The sequence below is a fragment of the Felis catus genome, chromosome A1 (assembly GCF_018350175.1).
Source record: "Felis catus isolate Fca126 chromosome A1, F.catus_Fca126_mat1.0, whole genome shotgun sequence".
Taxonomy (NCBI): Eukaryota; Metazoa; Chordata; class Mammalia; order Carnivora; family Felidae; genus Felis; species Felis catus.
In genome coordinates, this window is record NC_058368.1 from 7006801 (window position 1) to 7034668 (window position 27868).

The window sequence follows — 27868 nt, forward strand, 5'->3', positions numbered from 1 at the left end:
CGAACTCAGGAACCGCGAGAAGATAGTTACAAGCAACAATGGAATGAAGTCTCAAGGTGGTACAAGTGTGTCCCATTTGGATTAGGATTAAAGAACTCTTTGTTGCTATTGGAACACTTGTAAACATCTTGCACAGAGAGAGAGAGAGAGAGAGAGAGAGAGAGAGAGAGAGAGAGAAAATGGTAATAGACTTTGAAATGAATGAGAACCTAATAGCAAGATCACATAACAACAGTTCTTGTTGTCAGATCAGCTGCTCTGCCCAAGATTTTCCTTAGCAAAACCATTTCCCATGTTATTGTTCCAAATGGTCGTTTTTATCATTCATTGTTCATCTTAAATGCAGGCTGGACAAGAGGTTCTGTCTTTTCTCATTTATCACTCACATCAAGTTGCATTTTACGGTAGTGTTGGGGGGTTTTCCATGAGGATAAGGCTAATTTAGGATGATTCTCCAACCCAATCTTGGGGTGAGGATACTGTCCATCTGTGAAACGTTACAGGTTCTTCTACTAAAACAATGTTTCAGTTGACTTTATTTTTCTTTTTCAACGTTTATTTATTTTTGGGACAGAGAGAGACAGAGCATGAACGGGGGAGGGGCAGAGAGAGAGGGAGACACAGAATCGGAAACAGGCTCCAGGCTCTGAGCTGTCAACACGGAGCCGGATGCGGGGCTCAAACCCACGAACCGTGAGATCATGACCTGAGCTGAAGTTGGACACTTCACCGACTGCCATTTTTGTTGTGCATTCTATGGGTTTTAGCAAATGTATAATGACATATGTCCACCATTACAGGATCACACAGCATAGTTTCCTTACCTTGGAAGATCCCCTGTGCTCTGCCTGTTCATCCGTCCCTCTCTCCCTCCCTCCTAACTCCTGGCAACCACCAATCTTGTTACTGTCTCTATAGTTTCGCCTTTCGCAAAATATCATACATGTAGTTGGAATCCAGCATGTAGAATTGGTTTCTTTCGCTTAGTAATATGCATTTAAGTTTCCCTCCTGTCTTTTCATGGCTTGATAGCTGTTTTCTTTCCACTGCTGCGTAATATTCCATTGTGAGATGCGCCACCGTTTGTGTATCCATTCACTCACTGAAGGAAATCTTGGTTGCTTCCAAGTTTCGGCTATAAAGCTGCCGTAAACATTGTAGCAGGATTCTCGCACAGAGAGTCATGATGTTGAGGTTTTTCTTTCGAGAGAGCAACCTTATTGGTGCTGGCACGGCTCAGTTGGGTTCATACCCAAAGAACTGAGCGCCGAACATCACGTGGCATAGTTTTTGTAATCCGTTTTCTATTTCTTTATCTTCCATATATGGTAACACACACAAATATGTAGTCTGATTAAGTGGTCTCATGTTACAAAGTCACGAGGGATGTGGTCACGTAGGCGCATAGCCAGGTTACCTTGAGGTTGGTTTGTTTTTTGTTTTTTGTTTTTCTTTTTCTCTTTGTCTCTTTTCCCCCCTCTCCATAAGGAGGGGACCCTACCACAGTATGTGTGCAGGTTTTTGTGTGGACATAAGTTTTCAACTCCTGTGGGTAAATACCAAGGGGTACAAATTGTTGGATCGTATAGTATGGCATATTTAGGTTTATGAGAAATCTCCAAACTGTCTTCCAAAGTGGCTGTACCATTTGACATTCCCACCATTTTGCAATAAGTGAGATTTCTGGTTGCTCTATATGCTTGTCAGTATTTGGTCGTTTGGATTTTAGTCATTCTAATAGTATGCGGTGACACCTGATTTTTTTCTCATTTGCAAGCTCCCTACTGACTTACGATGTTGATTGTTTTTTAACGTTTATTTGTCATCATTATATCTTCTTTGGTGAGGTGTCTGTTCAGATCTTTCGCCCATTTTAAAATTGGGGTTTTTGTTTTCTTATCGTTGGGTTTTAAGAGTTCTTTGTCTATTTAAGATACCGGTCTTGATCAGATATGTGTTTTGCAATTATTTTCTCCGAGTTTATGACTTGTTTTCTCATTCTCTTGACAGTGTCTTTGATAGAGCAGAAGTTTTTAATTGCAATGGAGGGTTCAACTTATCAATTGTTTTCACAGATTACGCCTTCGGTGTCGCGTATAAAACGAACAAAAAGTCATTGCCAAACCCGAGGTCGTCTAGATTCTCTCCTATGCTCTCTTCTGGGAGTTATACAGTTTTGCATTTTACATTTAGGTGTCTGGTCCATTTTGAGTTAACTCTGGCGAAGTTACTTACGGTAGCTCTTGAAGCTTGTGTCAGTGCTCCAGACTTGTTCTCCTTAAACATCGTGTTGCCTCTTCTAGGCCTTTTGCCTCTCCATATAAACGTTAGAGTTAGTCCGTGACGTCCACAAAATGAGCTTCTGGGGTTTTGACTGAGGGAGCACTGCATGTGGTGTGTATGCATTTAGTTGCGTCTCTACCTAATGGCAGAATTGCCGGATTGTAGAGTAAACATATGTTCAGCTTTGATTCAGTTTATGTTCGGTTTTCAAAAATGGTCTTGCAAATTTACACCCCCCCACCAGAAGCATGTGGGTGTTGTAGTTGCTCTGAATCCTGGCAAGACTTGGTATTTTCCTTCGAGCTTTTTTGGCAGGTGTAAAATGGCGTCACAGTCTCATTTCAATTTGCATTTTCCTGCTGACTGATGAGGTGGAGTACTTTTCATATGTTGATCAGCCATTTGGATATCCTCTGTCGTCAAGTTTCTGTTCAAGTCGTTTGTTCACTTTGTTCTGTTGGAGTGTCTCTCTTTTTCATATCAGTTTGAAGGAGTTATTTTTCTATTCAAAATGTGAGTCCTCTGTTGAGCCTGTATTGCAAGTTATCTTCTTCCAATATATAGATTCACTTTTTACTCTGTTAGTAGTGTCTTTGGATGAATAGAATTTTCTTTCTTTCTCTCTTTCTTCCTCAATGTTTTTGGTTTTTTTTAAAACAATGTTATGTTTATTTATTTATTTTTTTCAAAGACAGAGACAAAGAAAGCAAGCCAAGGAGAGGCAGAGAGAGAGGGAGAGAGAAATCCCAAGCAGAGAGAGACAGAGAGAGACAGAGCACGAGCAGGGGAGAGGCAGAGAGAGAGAGGGAGACACAGAATCCGAAGCAGGCTCCAGGCTCCGAGCCGTCAGCACAGAGCCTGACACGGGGCTCAAACTCACGAACTGTGAGATCATGACCTGAGCCAAAGTTGGACGCTTAACCGACTGAGCCACCCAGATGCCCCAATTGTCTGTATATATTTTTTAAATGTTTATTTATTTTTGAGACCGAGAGAGACAGAGCATGAATGGGGGAGGAGCAGAGAGAGAGAGGGAGACACAGAATCGGAAGCAGGCTCCAGGCTCTGAGCTGTCAGCGCAGAGCCCGACGCGGGGCTCAAAGTCACGGATCGTGAGATCATGACCTGAGCCGAAGTCGGGCGCTTAACTGACTGAGCCACCCAGGCGCCCCTGTCTGCATATGTTTTTAAACAGAGCATGGGTTAATTGAGCCATTCCTCAATTTCGACTCTGCCAAATGCCTCCAATGTCCAATTGACTTCAAAGCGTCTGGTTTGATCTGCTCACACTGGTCCTTGTCCGGAACCTTTCCTTCACTTTCAGGATAGCTACTGTCAACACAATGCACACCACCAACACTGGCAATGGTGCACTTCAAGGGTTTCTGTATTTCATCACGATCAAACTTACCCAGTATAAGTGTAAATAATGTTATTACTGCTATTACTGCTATTATAAGTGTTATTATATGTTATTACTGCTGCTATTACTAACAATTAGAGATAAATGGGTCAATAGGTGCATGGTCAACTCGCCCTTGCTCTGAAAAAACTAGAATAGTTTTTAATCGCTGTTAACAAAAACATTCCTCACATATGGTGTCTAAGAGACTATAGCAGAAAGAAAAACTTTTAGGGTTCGACTAATTGTAGCCCCAGACTATTACAAGCCTGGAATTCCGGTGCGAAAATGAGTTAGATGCATAAATAAAAGCACACAAAACGATCAATTATTTCATGCAAACTTACCTAAACAAGAAGCCTGAACTTCATCATAGCATCTCAGCATAGAACCTTTAGGATTTTCTAATGTTTGTTTCTTCCCCATATGCATATACCTAGGATGTCCAAGGTGTGGTTACAGAGGAATTACTCGGTGTTCTACTGTTTCTTGTGCATGTTTACATCTAAAATATTCTACCAAGTGTAGTGAGGCACTAGTACAGATTACAAATACTCAAGTAGTGAGACATCTCTGGGGGCAGGGGAATCATTCCCTGAGATCATGTCATCCATCACATGGATAGATGGGACGGAGCTCAGAGGAGAGTGATCAGCCTACTAAGAGAAACCTAGAAATCATAGTAAATAAATGACAAAAGGAGAAGCCAACTGTGACCACGGAAAAGGGAAGAACTTGGGTGGAGGGCGTATGGAGGGAGCGGGGACAAAAGGCACCTGCTTGTAACTTGCAGGCATTTCAGAAGGGCCGTGAAAAGGAGACAGATTTCTCGAGTGTCTCTCTAGAATGCAGACTAACCCTCCAAGGGTGGGAGGTTCCCGGAGTGAGTTTCAGCTGAGTAGAAGGAAGAGCTTTCAAGGTGAAAGTTACCAGTGGAGTGAGTGTCCTTATGAAGCCGTGGGCTCCTTAATACTCGATGCATTCTAGCAGGTGGCTGGCTGTTCATTTGCCGGGTGTGTGTGTGTGTGTGTGTGTGTGGTGAGGGGAGTGTCTCACTAGGTAGGTATCGAGTTACATGTTCTTTACAGTCTTTTTTTCTTTTAAAAGTAATTGACTGGGGCACCTGGTGGCTCAGTCGGCTGAGCCTCCAACTTCGGCTCGGGTCAGGATCTCACGGTTCATGAGTTCGAACCCCGCATGGGGCTCACTGCTGTCGGCGCAGAGCCTGCTTCAGATCCTCTGTCCCTCCCCCCCCCCCCGCCCCTCCCCTGCTTGTGCTGTCTCAAAAATAAAAATTTAAAACGTTAAAAAAATAATTGACTGGTTGGTTAATCACAAAAGGTTTCCCAAGTGTAACTTAGATTTAGATTTCCTAAGTGTAAGTTATAGTTTAAGTGAAATAACCCCCAGAGATTTATTAAGGTGGAGAGGAGCTGGGTCAGATACCAGTTGAGAAACTGGGCTGGGAATGATGTAGAGGTTGTGATAGGGCCAACGGTTGGGAAAAACCAAATAGTATTGACGGAACCAAAATTGATGTTCAGAGCAAAATTCAGTTGTCAAAAAATGGGGCAGGGTGTGAGAGTATATTTATTTATTCACGTATCCGTTCACCCCATACATATTTATTTTCTGGAACGTTTGCGCAATGGCATTCTACACCCTGGTTTAGAATAAACCAACTACAGCTGCATGCGTTAAGAAGGATGTATCTCAAGGGCATGCTGTTGAATGAGAAAGGCAACTCATCGAAGAATGGAGAATATAGGATTCCGGTAATATAAAGTAGAATAATACGCAAAGTTAAAAACAAAACAAAACAAAACATGTTGTGTAGACACGCATCCGATTGTGGCAGAGCCTTCGAGAAAAACAAGGGAAGTACTGATTTAAAATTCAGGTGTATGGCTGCTTGTTGGAGGGAGGAGAGGGGTGCGATCCAGGAGAAGCACAGAAGGGCTTCTAAGGCACAGGTAAAGGTGTAGCTCTTAATTTGGTGGTAGACACATGGGTGCTTACTGCATTTCTCATAGTCTAGGCACTCTTGACTGCAAGATATAGCCACAGCAATAAAAAGAAAAATAAAGAAAAGAAGAGCTGAGCATTTAGATCGAAGGGCCACGCCGGGTCTTAGATACAAATAAGTCCGCACACGGACGAGGCAGAGAACGACAGGGCATCAAAAGCACAGCCCGAACCTTCAAAGCCTCTAGAAAGACTGAAAAGCACCGACACTGGAATGACATCTTTAAACCGCCGAGGGAAAGAACCGTATGCCAGTGAATTTCTTAGCCGTGAATTATGCCCGGGATGCTAAGGCGCAATCGACACACCGTCAGACGCTGAGGCCTAGCGAACTTTCCTCTCACAAAACCTCACCGGAAGAACTGCCGAAGGATGTTTTCCAGCCCCAGAAAATTGGACCCGAAGGGACGAAGGGGAAACAAAAAGCTGGATGAGCAAGGCAGCTAGTCAACGCGTTGGGAAATCTAAATCAGCATTAGCGGTAAAACACACAAGAAAGCAGGTTTGGGGGATTTTAATGACAAGTCGGAATGAAATAATAATGTGCATCATCAGCGTGACTGATGATGATTAGCATGAAAGATTAATGAGGTTCTTGTCCTGCCCTCTAGGAGGAAGGAGTGAGATACTCACTTGAGACGTTTGCTAAGTTACACACGCTTAGAAGTCTTCAGGGTAATGCTACAGTCATAGAAGTCGAGTATATATTTTTCAAACGGGAAGACGAAAATAAGAGAATAAAGAAAGTACGTTAATGATAGGTAGGAAAGGAGAAGAAAGAAACATGAAACACGCACGATAAACAGAAAGCTAAAAATCACACGGTAGAAGTAAGGCCACCTGTGTGAGCGCTCGCAGTGACCATGGACAGTTCCACCACATTCTCAATCACATACCAAGGAGCAGAAGGCAAATTGGATCAGGAAATTCACAGAATCTGGTTCTCTGCTGGCTTCAGAAAAGAAAGATCAAAAGCGAGAGGACAAAAACAGGTGCACAGGTACAAACTAATCAAACAAAGCAGGCGCTGTGGGTTTTGCACTTGGCATTGGGAGCCAATGGGGCGGGGCGGAGCAAGGGAGGCCTCACTGAAGAAATGATGCGAGATTTGAGGAGGAAATGATAGGAATGAGCATCTGTCTGGCCGTAGTTCTTCAGGCGGAACATCCCGAGGGTCCTCGGGGAGGAAGAATCTCGGTGTGTTTGTTCCTGACCCATATTTTTCTAGCCTCTCTTCTCTCTTGGACAGATTCCAGGAGCGAATTTATCTTTTCGTTTTAGTCTTATGGAAAAATACTCTCTAGCAATTGACAGAATCATCCACCCCCAAAGCATGGTGATGGGGAGAAGTGGAGGATTGGGGAGGAGCCCAAAGTCCTTCCAGGTCACAGAGTGCTACATAAATGCCTTGCTGGGGGTTCTCTAGAGTCCTTTCTCCTTCGGAAGGAGCAATGGAGGGACGCCTGCATGGCTCAGTTGGTTAAACGTCTGACTCTTGGTTTCGGCTCAGGTCACGCTCTCCCGGTTTGCAAGTTCGAGCCCTGCATTGCGCTCCGTGCTGGTGGTGCAGGGCCTGCTTGGGATTCTCTCTCTCCTTCCATCTCCTTCCATTATTTATTATTTATTTATTTATAAATAAATAAATAAATAAGAAGCCATGGAAAAGGGGTGGCTGCTTGACGTAAAAGATAATCTCACCAAAATGCCGGGATTTCTGAACACTGACCCCAAACCACAGGAGCCATCACCACTTGGGTGGCATTCACTGTTTCCCATATTTTTATTATTAGAAATTTGAGAAGTACAAAATTGTTGAAAGCCTAGCATAACACATCATCAGTCAATTCTTTCTACAGAATTAAACCATTGATAACTTTTTGCTATGCCTGCTTTGTCTTTCCACATATTCATATATATCTTTTAGTATAGAAATTAAGCTACAGGGGCGTCTGGGTGTGTCCGTTGGTTAAATGTCCGGCTCCTGATTTCGGCTCAGGTCCTGATCTCATGGTTCGTGGGATCGAGCCCCGCGTCCGGCTCTGTGCCGACAGTGCGGAGCCTGTTTGATAATCTCTGTCTCCTCTCTCTCCTGCCCCTCTCCCCCGCTTGTGTTCTCTCCCTCTTTCTCCAAATAAATAAATAAACTTAAAAGGAATTAAGCTTACAGACCTCATGACATTTCTCTCCTAAATAATTCAATAAGCATCTTCTAACAATAAGACCATTGTCCTACCATAAACCGGAAGAAAAAAATTTTTAAATTTCTCAATACAATTTAGTATCTAGTTTATGTTTCAATTCCCCTCATTATCCCCCAAATATCTTTCTGAGTTGTCCCTTTTTTCCAAGCTCGGATCTAACCAAGCTTCTCTCATTATATCTGGTTAGGGTGGCTCTTTAGCCAATTTAAATATGGACCAGTGGTTTCACTTTTGTGTGTGATGCTGATCACTTGTTTCGGTTTTAAAAATCAACTGTACCAAAGTATAACTTATGTGTAATAAACTCAGTCACCGTAAGTATACTGTTCATTAGTTTTAACAATTGTATACGCCAAGGGAACCATCATCCCAAACAAGACACAGATTTCTATCACCCAGGAAGCTCCACGGTGTTCCTCTGCAGTCACACCCTCTCTGCTCCTGGTTCCAGGCAAGCATTGATCTGCTTTCCATTATGCTATTGATTTTCCGAAGAGACTAGGCCAGTTTGTCTTGTAAAACATCCCACATGTCTAATTGTTTCCTTGTAGTGTCATTACCTCCATATTCTGGCTATTGAATTTCCTGTGCGCTGGAGGTTGCGTCTAAAGACTTGGTTAAATGCAGGTTAAGCACATCTGGAAAAAATACTGCACAGGTGATACTAGATACTCCCTGCTGCATCCTTGTCAGGAGGCCATTGCTGGGGATGCTGAGTTTGCTCCCTTGGTGGCGCCGTCGACTGCCAGCACTCGCCTTTGTGAAAGTAAATGGTTCTCTTGGAATTGGCAAGTCACCCCTGGGGTGACGCTCGGGTAATGGCCGAAGATCCTACGTCCCACAACCTTCTTGTGGCGTGTGCTTGTGGCAATCGTTGATCGCTCTTACCCCAATCAATTATTTCATGGGGGCTTGCAAAATGGTGGCTTCCCAATTCTATCATTTCTTCTACCTTTGGAAGCCGGCATTCTTTGGTGAAGAAGACTTTTCTTTCATGAACTGGGGGCTGCATCTCCTAAACAGGAAGAGTAAAGGCTGATTTCTTTTTCTTTTTTGCTTATGTATTTATTTATTTAGAGAGAAACGGTGCATGCACGCAGGTGTGCATAAGTGGGAAGGAGCAGACAGCGAGGGAGAGAGTGAATCCCAAGCAGGCTCTGTGCTGTCGGCACAGAGCCTGACTCAGGGCTCGTTCTCATGGATCGTGAGATCATGACCTGAGCCGAAATCAGGAGAAGGATGCTCACCAACCCAGGCGCCCCAGGCTGCATGGTACTTAAATCTTCTCTTAATGTGTAGATTTAAGGCTGGCACCGCCTGCCACATTTCCCCCTGTACTGACATGGGGTGATGCGGGAGTTGGGGCGGGGAGGACGTGGATTTTGGAATCAAATGGATCTGGGCTGAATCTTGGCCCTGCCACTTGCTTGCTGGGTGGCTTCAGGAAAGTCTTTAACCCCTCGGAGGCTTCGTTCTTTTCTCTGAAGGTAGAGTCACGTTGAGAACCAACAGAGGTGCTGTTTGTGGAATGTTTGGCCAAGGGTGAGGGACTGGTCGCCATCTTGGATCTTCTCCTTGGGGGAGAAGTGGGGCCACAGTAAGAGATACTGCTTGAGCCATCAGAACCAAGAGAATTTGGGCTGTTCACCCATAATTGTGCCCACGAGCACAAAGTCACGATTTGCTGCTGGCTTTTTCTTCCTTCATTTACTTATCCAGTGTCTGTTGAGTGGCGTCTTTATGGAAGGCAGAGTGATGTAGGCTCTAAGTAAGGAGGCAGCCCGTGTGCAGATTGCTGGCCGTAGAGTTCACCCATCGTTGAGCACAGGGGTTTCTCCCATCCTGGGCCCCTGATACTGATACCTGTTCAGCCTCTCCCAGGATTTCTGAAGCCAGGGAAGGAGGGCAGTGGAGGGGGGGGGAGGGGCAAGCAGGCTGGACTCCAATGGAGAGAACCAGGAGGGAAGGGAAGACGTGTTTTATTACAACTTCTAGAAACCACTCTAACCGGAATGACGTAACCAATGAATGAACGAAGCAGGAAGTGTGTGCCTTACACGAAGCAGATCGGGGCCAGAGCTGACGTGAACAAACACGATTGTGTGGCCGGGCCAGCAGGGATGGGCTCTGAAATGTCATCCTAAACAGGGACACGCCAAAAGGACCATAGTGTTCCCCCAGTTTCAATTTCTCTCTCTCTTTTGGTTTCTGTCTTGATGAAAAGTTTGCAACTTTTAGAGTGTTCTGGAGGAAATCATCTGACTCATAATACCAGAATTTACATAGCTGATTTAATGTAGTTTGTCTTCAAAATAGAGGGACTTAATACCATTATTTATTCTACATTTGGAACGGTCAACTCATGAAATACATGTGCTCCTAAGTGATGTAAAATGCAGACACCCTTGCAAATAATTAGGAGCCTCTTGATTTTTTAAAAATACATTAAGATCGTTGATTTTAGAGGTTCTACAAGTAACAGGATTTCACAAAATCTGTTGTGGAGCTATGGCCTGAGGGGATTTTTAAAAAAAGCAATAGCACCCTAAGAAGATTTGAAATGGAATAATGTTGCAGAGATTTCATACCTGTTAAAGAAAGACTCAAGGTAGAGCGTCATGCAGATATTAAAAAATATTTTTAATGTTTATTTGTTTGAGAGAGAGAGAGAGAGAGAGAGAGAGATGGAGTGTGAGCCGGGGAAGGGCAGAGAAAGAGAGGGAGACACAGAATTTGAAGCAAGCTGCCGGCTGCCAGGTCAGCACAGAGCCCGACGTGGGGCTCGAACTCACAAACCGCGAGAACATGACATGAGCCGAAGTTGGACGCTTAACCGCCTGAGCCACCTAGGCGCCCTGTATGTAGATTCTTTTTTAAAGTACCTCATTACTATATTATAGGGATATTTATAACAGAGTTATAATCCACTCATACACCGACATTCTATCCCTGAGGTCTTGTCATCAAAAGACGGACAGCTGGGCAGTTAATATAACCACCTGAGCTGCTCAGAGGGCCATATCAAGCATGAGTAATTCCGGACGTGCTGCCCAATGAAAATGGACCCTCTGCCCTCAGCATTAACTCCCTTGTAACAGACCTGATAGGGCCAAGCGTCAATAACATTGAAAGCTATAAAGTTTTTGAGGAAGCCGTCGGAGCCAGCAACCCCAGCTGTGCGGGGCGTAGAGGAAGACTTTGGCACCATCTGCGAGAAAAAGCCCCCGGATACATCTGAAGACCTTCAAATTTCCAAATTCTCCCTTTGTGAGGATTTGTTGGTAAGTTCCAAGGAGCTCGCTGGCCCTGAGAAGATCGGGCAATGTCTCAGGAAGAATGTCATCAATTTCACGAGGAGGGTGAGCGGTCCTTCCCACGGGGCGTTCTGCTCAACCGTGACTTAGAAATTCAGTTTACAGTCTTGTTGACGTCCATGCACAGCTGGTTGACGGCTTTCACTTTGCTCTACTGGGTTATATCACCTGACCAAAGAAACCCCCCCACCAAATTCCCAGGCTCAGAGTAGATACCCACCACAGGAGTGTGTGTGTGTGTGTGTGTGTGTGTGTGTAAAGATGCATGTTCTGAAGGCACCAAAGGGGCATGATGCTGTCTATGGGAACTTATGGATCTGGGTGCATTAGTTCTAACACATTACTCAGTTTCCGGTCGTTGTGATTTTCACCCCCTCTGAGAATATTGGACGGTCCAGATCTCCTCACCATATTAACAGAAGTCACTAACTTCGGTGCTGTGAGCACAGAAATACAAACCAGACATAGACACTCCCCTTGAGGGGTTTACCGGGTAAGACTGATTCTCAACTTTGGTCACAGGCTGAAACTGCCTGGGGAGCTTTAAAAAAGGCTGGAGCCAGTGTCTCTTAGAGAGATTCTGACTTCATTGGTCCAGGCTATGGCGTGGGCATTGAGATTTGAAAGCTCCTGATGACTCCAGCATTCATCCGAGGTTGAGAATCATGGCAGCCTTCCAAAGCCCAGAAGCTAAAGCTCAGGAAGAATTTTCAGCCCTCTAGGAGTGAGTCTACTACTCTATGAATTTTGCGGAAGTGTAATAAAGTTTAAAGTCACTGTTCTCTTTTATATACAAACAGACAGACTGATGTGTGTAGGCATGCGCACGTATGTAGATTACCTAAGTAATTCATGTAATTCATTCTTCTTGTAATAGATCCAGGGACATAGAAGTAATAAAGTGAAATTTAACTCACTCCCCCCACCTTTTTTTTTTTTCCGGCGTAAACAACAGAAATATACTGTCTCCCCTTTTGGAAACCGTAAGCCTGAGATCCAGGTGATGGCAGGATTCTGACGGCTGTGAAGGAGAATCTGTTCCGTGCTCCTCTTCTGCCGTCTCGTGGCTTCAGGCGTTCCTGGCTTGTAGATGGGTCTCCCTGTGTCTTCACATGGTCCTCCCTCTGTGTCTGTGTCCAAATTTCCCCCTTTTTATTATTATTTTTATAGGTTTTTAAAAATCCATTTACTTATTTTGAGAGAAAGAAAGAGCATGGGAGGGGCAGAGAGAGGGAATCCCAAGCAGGCTCCATACTGTGAGCTCGGAGCCCAATGCGGGGCTCAAACCCACGAACCGTGAGATCATGACCTGAGCTGAGATCGAGAGTCAGGTGCTTAACTGACTGAGCCCCCCAGGTGCCCCATATTCTTGATCATTTTTTCCTGAAGCACAGTTGGCCCACGTTGTTCATTAGTGTCGGCGTAGCGATTCGACAAGTCTGTACGTTACACGGCGCTAACACAGCTGTAGCTGGTACTTGTCCCCACACGGCACAACGATAATACCACTGATTATATGCCTTATGCTGTGCCTTTCATCACTGTGACTTACTCATCCCATAACTGGAAGCCTGTATCTTCCCACTTCCCTTTACCCATTTTGTCCATATCCGGCCCCCCTCCCCTCGTAGGCAACCATCGGTGTGTTCTTTGTATTTGTGGGTCTGTTTTGCTTGTAGATTCCACATATAAATGAAATCATATGGCTTTTGTCTTTCGCTGTCTGACTGCACTTAGCGTGCCTTCTGGGTCCATCCACGTTGTCATAAGTGACAAGGTCTAATTTTTTTTTTTATGACTGATATATACCACTCACATGTACCTCTCCTTCTTCATCCACGCATCTATCCGTGGACACTTAGGTTGCTTCCATATCATGGCTGTTGTAAATAATGCTGCAAAAAACATAGGGGGGCATATCTCTCTTTGAATTAGTGTTTGCGTTTTCTTTGGGTAAAAATACCCTGTAATGGAATTACTGCATCATAGTATATTTTTATTCTTATTCTTTTGAGGAACCCTTTATTCCCCGCCTCCACACTAGCTCCCTAGCTGTTACCACTGTCCCCCAGGCCCCCTTTCTGTGCATTTTAAGCACATGTACATGACCTACATACCTGCAAAAGAGAGATCAGCGTACCTAACTTAATTTTTAATAAAAATGAACACTTTTTTTTCAATATATGAAGTTTATTGTCAAATTGGTTTCCATACAACACCCAGTGCTCATCCCAAAAGGCGCCCTCCTCAATACCCATCACCCACCCTCCGCTCCCTCCCACCCCCCATCAACCCTCAGTTTGTTCTCAGTTTTTAAGAGTCTCTTATGCTTTGGCTCTCGCCCACTCTACCCTCTTTTTTTTTTTCCTTCCCCTCCCCCATGGGTTTCTGTTAAGTTTCTCAGGATCCACATAAGAGTGGAACCATATGGTATCTGTCTTTCTCTGTATGGCTTATTTCGCTTAGCATCACACTCTCCATTTCCATCCACGTTGCTACAAAGGGCCATATTTCATTCTTTCTCATTGCCACGTAGTACTCCATTGTGTATATAAATGACAGTTTCTTCATTCATCAGTTGATGGACATTTAGGCTCTTTCCATAATTTGGCTATTGTTGAGAACACTCTTTTTTTTTTTTATAGCCACACTTTTTGACGACCCTTCAGTGCTATCGGCGGTCTGGTACAGATCTTCTCTGCCTGACTTACCCTCTCTGCTGTGTGCACTTAGCCATTTCTGGTTTGCACCGACGTAAACACTCTCAGAGCGGTATCGCGGCAACACAAGTAGTCAACCAAGCAAAATGAAAACCACGATTCAGAATCTCATTAAGGTTTAGTGAAGAACTTAGCTCTGAATGTCCAGGAAGACCAGAAACCTCTATTTTAAAAACGAGAAGCCACTTCTGACTCAATGAAATGCTGAGGCAGGCTTCGGGGCAAAACATCGGAGAGAGGTTGTCCTGGAAGACAAGCATGGTTTTTACTGGAAACCATAAAAAAAACAAAGCAAACGAACAAACCAAAATCCCTGAGCATGAACATTTTTGAGTGGGAGGAAAAGAATGACAAACAATTCATTAGACCGAAAAGAAAGAAGTTAGCAGGGGCGCGGCCGTGAGCAGACATCCTCGCAAAACCCTTCAGATCCCCTTCCTTATCTTATTTGGAGGGGAGGGTTAATCTGTTAATCACTTGGGGCGACTAAAGTGAAGGCGAGGTGGGAGGCCAGAGGTGGGAGGCCACCACGATCCCTCCTCCGTCGCGTCGCGTCGCTGGTCTGATGAGCAAGTGAGGGTTAGGTGGGGCTCTAACCAGGAGCCCCTGCTGTTGTGGTAAGTGTCAGCTGCTTCCGGGGACCCCCAGGGGGCAGTAGGTTTTCCAGGATGGGGCGCCCCCGTGTAAGCGTGCCCTCAGACGTTTGTCCCATCCGAAGGAAACGATCATACCCATGCCCTGGCATGGTGTGGGAGGCATCGGTTTAGAAGCTGATGGAGTCAAAACACGCTGAGTTCCGGGGAGGTGACAGCAAACACAACACAGCAGAGGTGACTCGAGAGCCTCTGCGAGGAATTCTCTGGTGCTTGAGCCCGGGACGCTGGCTGAGGCTAGCGAGTCAGGGTCTAACGCTATAGCTTATCAGGCGTATTATACTGGATGTGCTTGTTCTAGAACGTAGCTGCTTGGGGGTTAGTCATGGATTTTTTTTTTTTTTTTAAAGAATTCTTTCTCCTGGAGCTCCTGGATGGGTCCGTTGGTTAAACATCTGACTCTTGATTTAGGCTCAGGTCATGATCTCACGGTTCCTGAGATTGAGCCCTGTGTTGGGCTCTGAGCTGAGTGTGGGACCTGCTTAAGATTTCCCCCAAGAAACAGATAAAAGGAGGGAAAACAATCAGGTTTCCAAGTCAGGTACTTTGATTCGCCCAATATTTTTTCTCTTCTAGGAGGTAACTGGAGTACGACATCTGGGGGGATACACCCAACATACTTGACGTGAACTCCTAGCCCGAGCGGGAGTTCCTGAAGCTTCTGGCTGGACACCGCTCCCCCCTGTCCGGTGCTACATTCACACGGACAGAGCGCTGTCACCAAAGGCTGCAGAGGAATTCATCTGGAAAAACACAGGGAATTAATTGGCATTAAAAGCTTGCTCCAAATCCCCACTTTAGGCAAGTTTGAACTTTTACCTTTTTCTAAATGCTTACCAGGGGTGCTTGTGGAAAATAAAATCGTTCTCTTCCTGCCTTCTAGAAAACACGCCTAACAGCAGTGGCAAGGTCCCAAGGGGGATAGGAGGGAGAGGTCAAAAGGCAAAATGCCCGTGTGGGTAATCTGTAAACTGCCTCCAGAATGTCACGGCTTTGTTTTTATTACTATTATTTTTAATGTTTGTTTATTTTTATGAGAGAGCACAAGTGGGGAAGGGGTACAGAGAGGGGGACAGAGGATCTGAATGGGCCCCACACGGAGAGCCTGAGGCAGGGCTCAAACCATGAACCGTGAGATCGGAGCCTGAGCCAAAGTCGTACGCTTAACCGACTCAGCCATCCAGGCACCCCATGGCCTCGTTTTATCCTGTTATCTCTCTCTCTTTTTTTTTAAATTATTTTTTAATGTTTATTTGAGAGAGAGTGAGAGAGAGAGCATTAGCAAGGGAGGGGCAGAGAGAAAGGGAGACACAGAATCCGAAGCAGGCTCCAGGCTGTGAGCTGTCAGCACAGAGCCCGATGCGGGGCTCAAACTCACGCACCGTGAGATTGTGACCTGAGCCGAAATCGATGCTTAACCGACTGAGCCACCCAGGCGCCCCATAAAGGAACACACTTTTGGTAATGCTGCTCAAAAAACCATGTAGGTTCTGCAGAAATTAAATTAAATGAAATGAAAGGCTTCTGGATCCAAGATCAATATAAAAGCAATTACATTTTGATATAATAGCAACAGAGGACGGCATAGAAATCCCCCAAACAAATAAAACTAAATGTTTACAAGACTTCTGTGGTCTTTATTGAAATGTGTGAAAGCAGACCCAGAGGAACAGACAGATTAGAACAGACTTGGAGGGGTGCCTGGGTGGCTCAGTTAAGCATCCGACTCTTGGTATCAGCTCAGGTCATGATCTCACGGTTCATGAGTTCAAGCCCTGCATCAGCCTCTGTGCTGACAGCACTGAGCCTGCTTGGGATTCTCTCTCTCCCTCTCTCTCTGCCCCACCCCTGTTTGCACACTCTCTCTCTCCTTCTCTCTCTCTCTCAAAAATAAATAAATAAGCATTAAAAAAAAGAACAGATGGGGCGCCTGGGTGGCGCAGTCGGTTAAGCGTCCGACTTTGGCCAGGTCATGATCTCGCGGTCCATGAGTTCGAGCCCCGCGTCGGGCTCTGGGCTGATGGCTCAGAGCCCGGAGCCTGTTTCTGATTCTGTGTCTCCCTCCCTCTCTGCCCCTCCCTCGTTCATGCTCTGTCTCTCTCTGTCCCAAAAATAAATAAAAAACGTTGAAAAAAAAATTAAAAAAAAAAAAAGAACAGATGTGGATTAGAGACTTGATGTTTTAAAGATGTCAATCTCACTCTAGTTAATCTAGAGAGTCAATAAAATCTCAATTAAAAAAACCCAGCTGGGTGGCTGGGTCGGCTAAGCATCCAACTTCGGCTCAGGTCATGATCTCGCACTTTGTGGGTTCGAGCCCTGCATCGAGCTCTGTGCTGATAGCTCAGAGCCTGGAACCTGCTTCTGATTCTGTGTCTCCCTGTCTCTCTGCCCTTCCCCCACTCACACTCTGTCTCTCTCTCTCTCAAAAATAAAAAAAAACATTAAAAAAAAACCAGATTAGTTCTCCAGAACCCCAGAATCTGACTCTGGAATGTATGGAGAGAATGCAAAAGCCTAGTGAGAGTCGGGACCGTGGTCCTTGTCGGGGGGAGCGAGAAGGAGTCCAGGGAGGGATGCATGAGCCACTAAGGAAAGGGCGGTGCTCTCTCTCTCTCTCTCTTAATCTGGGTGGTGATGAGTTTGGTTGTCTGGGAAAGAGCTGGGCTGAAGAGGGGGGTGGGTTAGGAGGCCAGTGCATGATCCAGGCAAGAAGTGATGAGGGCAATGGGGGAGAAAACGCAGAGGCAAGGGCATCGTGAACCCCCCGGGGGGTCGACCTCAGGGCTTCAGCAACAGGTGTTGCACTGGATGAGCACGAGGGGATTGTCCAGAACATCTAGGGACTCTGTGGTTTCCTGCTAGGAGACCAGATGGTCCGTGGTGGGGAGCGTGGCCGGGTAATGGTTTGGAAGGGATGATACATCCTGTTTAGGGCACGTTGAATTTGGGGTCCTCGTGGGAGCGTCCGAATGGATTGTTCAGTAGTCGGTCAGATAGAAGGATCTGAGCTCCACAGGGCCAGAAGCCAGCTGCCATTGCAAGGTGTCCAACCCCTAAACATTGCCCCGAGTACCTCCTTCTTTCTACTTGACAGGAGAGGCCAGAAAATCCATCCCCCTCCCCGCGTCTCACACCAATAATTTTGCAGACGGAGTCCCTGGGAGGGCCTCCTCTCGTGGCTCATCTTCCTTTCCCCAAACACAGAGCTTAATGGTTTTTCAGGCTCTTTTCCCCTCAGTTATAATGTGGAACTGCTCAGCCTGGTGTTTAAGAAGCTCATTTCTGACACAAACCTTATTAGAAATCTAATTCCTTCACTGTGAACAGGGATGCAGTGGCTTGGGCTTCCCGAGCTACCCGGAGGAGGGAGCCTGAAGCTACCAGGAAGCAGGAAGAGCAGGGAGAGCAAAAGAAAAGAGAAAAGAAAAAAGAGAAAAGAAAAGAGAGAGCCCCAGGGCCTGGCTCGAGACGTGAGGGGGGCTCCTTCAGTTCTTTGGGCACCTACCTGGGACTCCGCAATGAGGTCCGCTAATGCACCTGCCACCCTGGGGAGGAACGATCATGGGCTCTTTGAGAGAGAGGGGGGTCCTCCCTCCACCTCCCGAGCCAGCCCAGGGCCTTTCGATGAAGAAGCAGAGCCCAGCCCGCGAAGTGACTTGCTAAGAAGACAAAGCTAGAGGTGGAATCCGAGCTGGGGCCTGGGGCAGGGGTGGCGAAGCCAGGGCCCTGGGGCTCCCGACTTAGGGAGCTGCTCAGCCTGCGTCTGCATGACCCCGACAGTGATGTCTCCTTATGTTCTGCACCCTTGACCCTTCTCATGCCTTGACTTAGCCCCCACGCCGTGGTCACAGACACAGGGCAAAAACCCAGGGATCCTGAAGACGCATTCAGGGTTCGCTCTGCTGTAGCACACTCTGTGGGGTCATCTTTCACAACTCGGCTCAAAATTCCTCCTCCGCGAAGCTGTCCCCAGTTCACCCAGATGCCCCTGGGACTCCCCCTCTTCTCCCGGGCACTCTGCTCGTCCTTACCTTAAAGTGTGGATCGTGTTAAGGCTTCTGTGGCTGTCTCATCCGACTGCATCCCAGAATGCTCGCTAGAGCACAGAGCTTGATGTATACGTGAATTAAAAAATGTTAGTTCAATGGCGAATGAATGAATGAGTGGCTACCTCTCAGGGCCGAGCCGTTTGCCCCTTGTAATGTAGGGATGCAACCCGGGAATGGGGTGCTGGGGACAAAGCTGGTCACAGGGGCCGAGCCACCTGGTAGTGTGGCTCTCCCTGCTCTCTGCAGGCATGCCTCCAGCCTCCCTGGAACCTTCTCCCGGCTGGACTCTGTGGGGGGACGGGTCTTGCCTGCGCAGCTCTCCTCTCTGCCCCAGTTCGCTGGATTCTTTCCAACCCCTCCCCCCCAGCAAACCTTGCCCACTGCCTGCCTCTCAGGCTGTTTCCACCCCAGAGGGAGAAGCCCCCCCACTCTCTCCCAGGAGAGCCCAGGCAGTGCTGAGTGCCAAGCGCTGAGCACGGAAGCACACGACAGGGCCATTCCTGATGTGTTCACCTAACTGGCGAGAGCAGGGATGTTAAGAAGTCCTGGTCCTAAGAGAAGTCAGCGCCTAATCCTCACCCCTGGGCTTCACATTTGTCTCTTGAGTTAGGGGCTTTGGTTGTCAATCAGACCCTTTATCAATCACATGCCCAGTGACAACCCATCTCAGGCTTTGTCAGAATAGCCCCAAAGAAGCAGCCCTGAAGCCGAGACATATAACAAAGTCCCCTAATTCTGCACCCTGCCTCAGCAGAACCCCTCTGGACCGTATTCTGTTGGGTGGTCTTCTCAGTCTTTTTGGGAACTGCCACGCCCATACCCTATCCATGCATCCATCCATCCGTCCATGCATCCATCCATCTATCCCTGGAGGCCGCCATGTTTAAAAACCTTTTTTTTTAATGTTTATTTATTTTAGAGAGAGACAGAGCAGAAGCAGGGGAGCGGCGGAGAGAGAGAGAGGGAGACACAGAATCCGAAGCAGGCCCCAGGCTCTCAGCCACCAGCACAGAGCCCAACGCGGGGCTTGAACCCACGAACCGCGAGATCATGAGCTGAGCCAAAGCCGGATGCTCAACCCACTGAGCCACCCAGGCGCCCCAGAGGCTGCCATGTTTTTAACAATGCAACCAGGCTTCCTTCTAGAGTCACTTAGCCCCCGGCGTGGGCAAACTACAAAATCTGAGCCATCCTCTCACAAAGGAGCTTACCACCGGGCCTGACAGAAAACTCAGTCTCTCTTTCTCCGGGAGGCTAACCGTGGTGTGGACGTTGTTGGCCACTTCCGTTTGCAGCTATGGGGTCTGAGAGACAGAGAAAGCGGATCCAAAAGAGAGAAATGAAGCAAATTGCAGAGGGAAGCAGAGACAAGGACCCGAGGGGGTGGTGTCGAAGCTCCTCCATGATTCCATTTCCAGTTTAGGTTCCTGGGTCCAGCATCAACTCTGCTCTTGGCTTCCACGGATAGCCTAGCATCCTGGGCTCCCCTAGGTCATGGTGGGGTTCTGTTCCTTGCAGTTGGAAAAGTCCTAGTGGACTCGGTCTCAGCACAAGGTCTTTTGGTAGCCCCTCTACCCTGACATTGGGGCCCAATCCTGCAGCAGGGTTGGGACCCTGTTGTGTGGCAGGCCTAGGGTCCTCGAGGCTCTGAGCTGCAGCTTTGCCTCTTCTCACCCTAGACGTGTGGCCGAGTCTTGCCTCTTCTGACTGGCTTCCTTGGGGTGACTGCTGGCCCTGGGCCTCCACGCTCTGCCCAACTGTGGGGACACCAGCTCTTCGGTTGGACCTCCCTTGTCTACCGTTGTGTCCCCAGAACCTCCCACTTGGCTGCCTTCAACCTACTTTCAGCATCTGGTTTTGGATCACTTTCCCCAGGGGTTTCTTTCCCAAGATTCCCTCTGCTGTCCTAACAGTGATGTACATCCTGGGGACAAAGCCTCACAGAGTCCTAAGATAAACAATCTGCTTGTTCGTGTCTTACGTTTCTTTAAAACAAAGAGGAGGTTTGGGGCCCGGGTGGCCCAGTCGGTGAAGCGTCCGACCTCGGCTCAGCTCACGATCTTGCAATTTCTAAGTTCAAGCCCCTCGTCAGGCTCCGTGCCGACTGCTCAGAGCCCGGAGCCCACTTCGGATTCTGTGTCTCCCTCTCTCTCTCTGCCCCTCCCCTGCTCGTACTGTGTCTCTCTCTCAGAAATAAAAGAAATGTTAATGTTTTTTTTTTTAATTAGGAGGAGGCTTGTCACTCAATCTCTTGAAAAGGGTAATGGAAGATCACGATTAGTACCAGAGGCCTGACAGTTTTAGAAACTGAGCGGAACCACTGTGCTCCCCCCACCCTGTGCCCACGGCCCAGCAAGGGGTGGACAGATGTGCTGTGGTCTCTTCCAGGGCAATGAAAGTGGCCCCTGCCATGGGGTCCAGGACAGGCTGGGTGCTCGAAGGCTCCCTTCAGACAGAGGACAGGTGTGGTGTGAGTCAACCTGGACTTTGCTCGGCAGTGTGCTCACGGGACATCGAGGGACAGGAGCTGTGGGCTGTACCCCGGGGTGTCTGTGGCTCTGTCTCCTTCCCACCGAGAGAATTTGAGCTGGCCTGGCCCCGAGGAGGCAGGCATCCTAATTCTGGCGAGATCTAAAATACAGAGGTAGAGAAATGGCATTTGTTTTAACTTTTTACTTGGAGGTAATGTCGAGTTTACAGAAAAACTGCAAAAAATAAGAATAGTACAAAGGATGTCTTACACACCTTTTACTTAGAGTCGCCGTATTGGTAACATTTTAACCCATCGGCTTTACTGTCCTATTTTCTTTGTCCCCCTGCTCCCTTCTTTCTTCCTCTCTCTCAATTTTTTTCAGAACCCATTGGGAGTAAGCTACATAACACCAAGGACCTTTGCTCTGGAATACTTCAATGTGTTTTCCAAGAACGAGGATATTCATTTACACAAACCCAGAATCGTCAGGTTCATACTTTTAACTCAGTCTACTGTTCATCTCCCAAATTTTGTCAGTTGGCTCAATAATGTACTTTACTCCAGGGGCTCCTGGGTGGCTCAGTCGGTTAGGCGACCGACTTCGGCTCAGGTCATGATTTGCAGTTTGCGGGTTTGGGCCCCGCATCGGGCTCTGTGCTGATGGCTCAGAGCCTGGAGCCTGCTTCCGATTCTGTGTCTCCCTCTCTCTCTGCCCCTCCCTGCCTTGCGCTCTGTCTCTCAGAAATAAATAAACATTAAAAAATATATATATACCTATAATGGGCTTTACTCCAGGCCAGGCTCCAGCCTAGGATCAGGTATTCTGTTTAGTTGTGATGTCTCTTTAGCTTCTTTTAATCTGGAACATTTCCTCGGCCTTTATCTTTTATGACAGCAACATTTTGTTTTAAGTAGGCGGCACAGCCACCGCAGAGCCCCAGGCGGGGCTTGAACTTACGACCCTGAGATCAAGACCTGAGCGGAGGTCAAGAGTCGGACACTCAGCCGACTGAGCCACCCATGACAGCAACATTTTTAAGGAATTCAATTCCTCATCAGCGCCTCCCTCCCCACCTCGTAAATAGAATGCCACTTCTTTGGGGTTTGTTTGGTGTTTCCTCATGATCGGATCGAAGCTGTGAATCCCCCACTGGCGATGGAAAAAATGACATTATGTCCTTCCCAAAGTCTCGCAGCCGAGGGCACACGATGTCTGTCGCGCCTCAGTGGGGATGGTAATTTCCATCACTTGGACGTGGTGTTGACTGAGTCATCTACTGTATAATGACTATCTTCAAACAAAATGTCTTTTTGAAGGCTCATATATGTTTGTCGTGTAACAAGTGATTTTCTAAACTACGCTCGCACACACGCACACACACGCACGCACAGACACCACTGTGTACGTAATTCCTTTTCCCCTAAAATCTCTTCTTTGCAATGCCATGCACACAAGAGCTTGGCGGTTTGCAGACCCTGAGTCTGGGTTCAGGGTGGACTTGCAGAGGACAGAATCCTCCCAAGTGAGTTTCGTCAGAAAGGCGCCCCATAGAGGATACTAGCTTGCTTACAGAATCAGTGCCACATGGAAAGCGGCTTATGAATCGGGTCACACCCCGGGACAGGTCTTTCAGCCCTTGAAGAGCAGGCAGCCAGCCTCTAGCTTCATGATTGTACATCTAGGTCACCGTCAAAAGGCCACCGTGAACTTGGGCTGGTTCTCGTCACCCTGCCCCTGCTGCCTCCACGCCATCAAAATTGCTGCCGGGGGCCCTGCCTGTCTGGACCCCCGGGAGGCCAACCTCTGCTCACCGGGTGGCAGGAAAGCCCAGTGCCTCCGTGGCTGTGCTCACCAGTAGGTGCGGGGCTGGGGGGGGGGGGCAGCTGTCCGTTCGGAAGGAAACTTCTAAATATCAGAGGGCAGCTGGCTTTGAGGTGATCCTTCCAGCTCAGGCCTCAGGCAGCTTTGCTCTGGATGCTACATGCATAGCTTTCGATTCTGCATTTCTCTCTAAATGCATTGTTTCAGGAGGGTAAGGCTAACAGGAAAAGCAACTACCAGGGTGGGTAGATAAAAGCATCCCTCGAGATTATGATGGCGCCGTGGGCCAGCAGGGGGGGACTGAAGAGCTCCAGTGCCGATCAGAAGGAGAGCCAAGGAGGGTGGAAGGCATTTGGCTCCGCATCCAGGGCCGGGTTTGGGCTGGGGTCACAGTTGTGGGGGCGTTTCCGGGGCTCTGGTATAGACAGCTCAATAGTGCAGGGGGGCAGGTGGGAGGTCATCAGACCAGGCAGGGATGGTCCTGAGGCCATTGCTGACAGAATTCCCAAGGGCCAGCCGCTCCCATTTTGGAAGTCTCCAGAACAGCTTTCGCTCCCCGTACCCCCCCCCCCCCGCCCCCCTCCATCTTTCACTCTCTGCACTTCCATCTGCCGGCAGGTCGGTGAGAAAGGGACTCACTCTGGCCATGTCACTCCCTGCGGGTAGCTGCCCACAGTTCCTGTGTGACCCAGCTCTCGGGGCTCACCATGGCCGTGGACACTTCTCCATGATGAGCGAATGGCTTTTCCTTGAATGACTTTGGCTTTCCCGCAAGCAGCCAACGCGAATGTTTGAAGGGCACCGCGCCCTTAGTCCTCGCTGGCCTTCTCTTAAACGTTGCTGTTCCGCTAACCTAATTCCCGTCTTCCTTTCTAGAAGCTGAGCAGGCGTGCCGTCTATCCAACTCCATCGTGCTTGAAGGCGACGAGAGGCTGGAAGGAGGCACAGGTAGGTTCTAGCGGGGAACGTTCTCGGTCAGCTTCAGACGGGTTGAGTTTGAGGTGACTGGGTGACCCCATGAAGAGACAGATGCCCAGGAAGCAACTCTGTCTCCAGGTCTGCAGCTTGGGATGGGTCTGAACTGGAGGCAGTGACTGGCACTAAAAAGTCACCCATTAAAAAAAAAAATGCAGTGGATCCTAACGTTACCATGGTAACGGCTAGGCGGGCTCCAGTTTTAGCAGGTGGGGGTGGGCGGGGCAAGTCTGTGACCTCCGTTTGATGGGGGGCAGGGAGGGGGGGGAGCTGCCCTCTAGGGAGGCAGGTTCCAAGCCCGGCTATTTGATCCAGCCGCTTACCTTCACCGCCTGTAAATGCACGTGCAACCAAACCTCAACCACAAGCTGCAAGTTGGAGAAAGCATTGTTCTCAGGATTGATTTTGAACTTTCCGTGCCTCCACTTCCCACCAAACGCACTATAAGTGGGTAGTAAATATCCAACAGCAAAGCGATAGATAACGGCGCGACCACACGCTCTGGGGGGAACATCACTCAGGCCCACCCGTCCGCTCTTTTCCCTCACCTCTCGGGACTGTTCGGCCGACGATCACCAATACCCGCGAGTCTGGGAAAGAAGGCTGAGTCATTACTGGCCCCTTGGCTGCTTCAGAGTCTCATCTGGGGAGAAACTCCTCGCGCAGCCATTATGTTCAAGATGGGGAGGAGAAAGGAAATGGACAATTGGGAGGGATTGAAGAGATGCAAATTTCCCTTTGCTGGGAGCTGCTGCTGGATGAGGATGCCTCTTCACAGAGCATTTTCGTCCCGGTTAATTTGCTTTACTTTGGGGCCAAGAGAGAAGCGGATGTTGGCGGACAGGAAAACACACAGAGGCAAATGAGAGGAAGAGGAGGGAAAGAAAGAAAACCTCCTTGCTACGGGAAAGGCAAGTTACCGCTATTTCGTCAGCAAAATAAAGCTGCAAGAAATCACCGCGGGCGGAGATTCATAAGCCCTTATGGGAAGCCCAGGGGTCTCAAGGGAAGTGTGTCCCTGCAGGTGTCCAGGGTCCGCTGTCATGTGACTTCTGTCAGTAACCCGCACCTCTGCTGAGTCCATGGAAGAAGGAGTGTTTGGTAAATGACTACCCGACTCAGATAAGCCCCTCTCTTTGGCTAAAAGCCTGGAAGGATTAAAAAAGTTCCCTTTTCCTTTCACTGACTTGCTGTGGGCCAGGCGGGTGCTGGGCACGTTGCTTGGGTGCGTCAGGCTCCCAGTTCAAGCCCGCGTGGGGCATCCCCAGGATGGAGGGCTGTCTGACTTGCCTGCGCGACCCGTGGAGTGCCCTGTGGGGAGTCTGTTTGAGGAGGCTTCTGGAAAGAGGGCCTCCCAGAGGTGAGAGAGCTGCTGGCCAAGTTTGGAGCCTCTGGGAAGCCTTTCCTGACCTCACGGGTACCCAGTACCCCAAGACAGAGCGCCCTATGCGTCCTTGTCGGAGCATTTACTGCAGTGGCTTACAACTGTCCCCTACCAGCCTGTGAGCAACACGAGGCCAGGGACTGCCCTGATTTTGTTCACCACTGTATCCCCAGGGCCCAGCATGATGCCTGGGGAATTGTAGGTGCTAGAGTTGGAGTGGTTAAAACAGTGGATGGATGGGCTGGGGCTGGCCGGGGTTGGGCAGGGGGTGGTGGCGGGGAGGAGCAGGTCGGGTTCAAAGACCTTCTGGGATCCATCACCTGTCATCTGCCTGCCCACCCTGAACGTAGCCTCAGTGGAAGAGGCACAATGAAATGGCCAATGGAAGCGGAGAGAAGTGCCCCCTTGCCATCCAGAGCATGACCACAACAGGCTCCACCGGGCCCCAAGTTTAGGGGCCACGGGAGGTGGATCTGTGCCCTCACCAGCCTTGATCTTTGGGTTTCTTCTATGGCCTCAGTTTTGGGGGTCCTTGAGGCTTCGAGACCAGCACCCGTGGTCTACGTGTCCCATCCCACCAAAGTAGGCTAAGGCAGATGCAAAGGCATGCCCGACACCATGGCTGGGGTGCCGTTCATGAGGACCTGAGGGTCCCTGCTGGGGCATGACCTGAGTCAGCTGGAAAAGCATTTGGTGGAGAGGGAAGGGCCACACAACTCATGCTTTGGAAATGCCAAGGGTTGTTGATTTAGGGGCTTACATAAGGCTTAGTCGGCATAGACCCAGACCTAGCATAATTATCTCTAATGTGTCATCCGCCTTTTGAGGTAGGTTCTCTTTATTACCCTCATTTTGCTGGGGGAGGAAATGGAGCCGAGAAGGCCAGGTCGCTCGCCCTGAGTCAGAAGGCCGACGCCTGGCTCAGGGATCCGCGCTCGTCCCCCTACAGGCTGCCTCTTGTCAGGGGTGCTGGTGCACCTGCCCAGGTTCTGCGTGGCCTCGCGACCCCGAAAGACAACCTGGCTTGGGGGAGACATCCGGGAAGTGGAAGAGCCCACCCGGGAGGCAACCGCACCGGCCGAGAGATGTATCCTGGAACAGTAGGACCAGCCTTGCTGAGTGGTGGAAACTTGTCCCCAACAGCAGACAACGTCGGCTTGCCCGGGAACCGTAGCCTCCAGGCACAGTCTTGGTCAGCGGAGAGGACCTTGTAGCCAGGAAGGCAAGATAGGGCACCCGTCCCACCAGCCCAAGAAGATCTGTGCCAGCTCCTTGCACAGAAACGGGGACGCCAAGGAATGGTCTGAATAACTAATAAGCGCGCGGCTTCAGGTATTACGAACAGAAGCAATAAAGTGGATGCCTGGATGAGTTATCAGGGCGCAAAGAGGCAAAAATCCAATTTAGGAGATGATGTCAAACAGAATAAATCCGAAGTAATTGGCATGCTGAGCATTAACCACCATAAAGGGAAACCGTAACGTATCTTGGTTAAAAAATACGCGGAAGATAAACACACGCCGACTTACCGGCTGGGGAAATAATAACGATTTTTCTAGAGAGAGCTGCAGTCAAGCCCTGTGCCATCAGCGTGATGCATTTAATAAATATCTGCCGAGAGTCCTTGGGCTTTGCGTGTTCTCGATGCTCCCGGGCCGTGGGTGTGCCTCAGACGGCGCGCTGCTTGGCCGGTTGCCATCTAATCTCATGTTCATGCCGTCCGGCTTGAAAAAGCAAATAAGGTCCGAGGCGGTTAGGGGCAGGGGTGAACGAGACCTCTCTCACGGAAAGATGTGGGTTTGGAGGCCTGACCCCAACCTCTCAAGGACAGTGTCCCGGAGAGGTCTTTTGCGCCCGGATTGAACGCTGGGGTGAACGGAGGAAAAGCCAGGGTCACTGCCAGACAAACCCAGACGCCGCGATCCGCGTTCGAGAACCGTCAGAGAGAGTGCCGCACACGGCCTCTGTGTGGGTGTCGTCATCACCTCAGTCTGGCAGCTGACAAAGCCGAGGCCCAGAGGAGGTAAGTAACTGGCCCAACGTGACCCCGCCAACGAATAGCAGAGCTGGGATGGACTGACCACTTCAATCCTCCTCCCGAGCGGGCAGGCTTCAAGGCTAAGTAACTGGGGAAACAGCTCTCGGTGGGTGCCCTTTAAGGCCACATCCTGTTCTGGAGTTTTCTTCGTGTTGGTGTTCTGTTTTGCCCAGAGAAGGAAATGATGCAGACACCCACCGACCGTACCTTCCAGGGCTCAGAGAGCATCCGTCTGACAAAGCACAGGCACGTGTCGATGCAGACTGGTGTCACCGGTAGAGAGCGTCCGGGTGTGTGACAAGCCAACAGCACACGCTCAAACGGGACAGGCGGACAACCGATGGTTTACATGAGAAGCAGTGGCTGAGATTTGTCTCCTAAAAGAAAATCACTGGTCCAGAGGCGGGGAAGTCACACGGCCCGTGGCCCTGGCGGGGAGCACAGAGCTGTTACCGACGAGCTGGTTTAATCCTGGTCCGCCTGCATCTCCGGGTCCTGGCGCAGAGGACAGACAGGTTCCACATTC

General features: G+C 48.7%; 1 long non-coding RNA gene across 5 annotated transcripts; it reads right to left on the reverse strand.

Annotated features, from left to right (window-relative positions):
• Positions 1-14903: 14903 nt before the first annotated feature.
• LOC123382207 lies at positions 14904-27659 on the reverse strand. 5 transcript variants are annotated; one of them, XR_006590248.1, is made up of 5 exons: positions 26834-27659; positions 23652-23877; positions 21131-21281; positions 18633-18710; positions 14904-15341 (listed from the first exon to the last, which is right to left on the reverse strand). It is a non-coding gene; the product is annotated as an uncharacterized LOC123382207 (long non-coding RNA). The 5 variants fall into 5 exon arrangements; XR_006590253.1 differs by having other exon boundaries at positions 21191-21281; positions 26834-27658; XR_006590262.1 differs by lacking the exon at positions 21131-21281 and having other exon boundaries at positions 26834-27657.
• Positions 27660-27868: the final 209 nt, after the last annotated feature.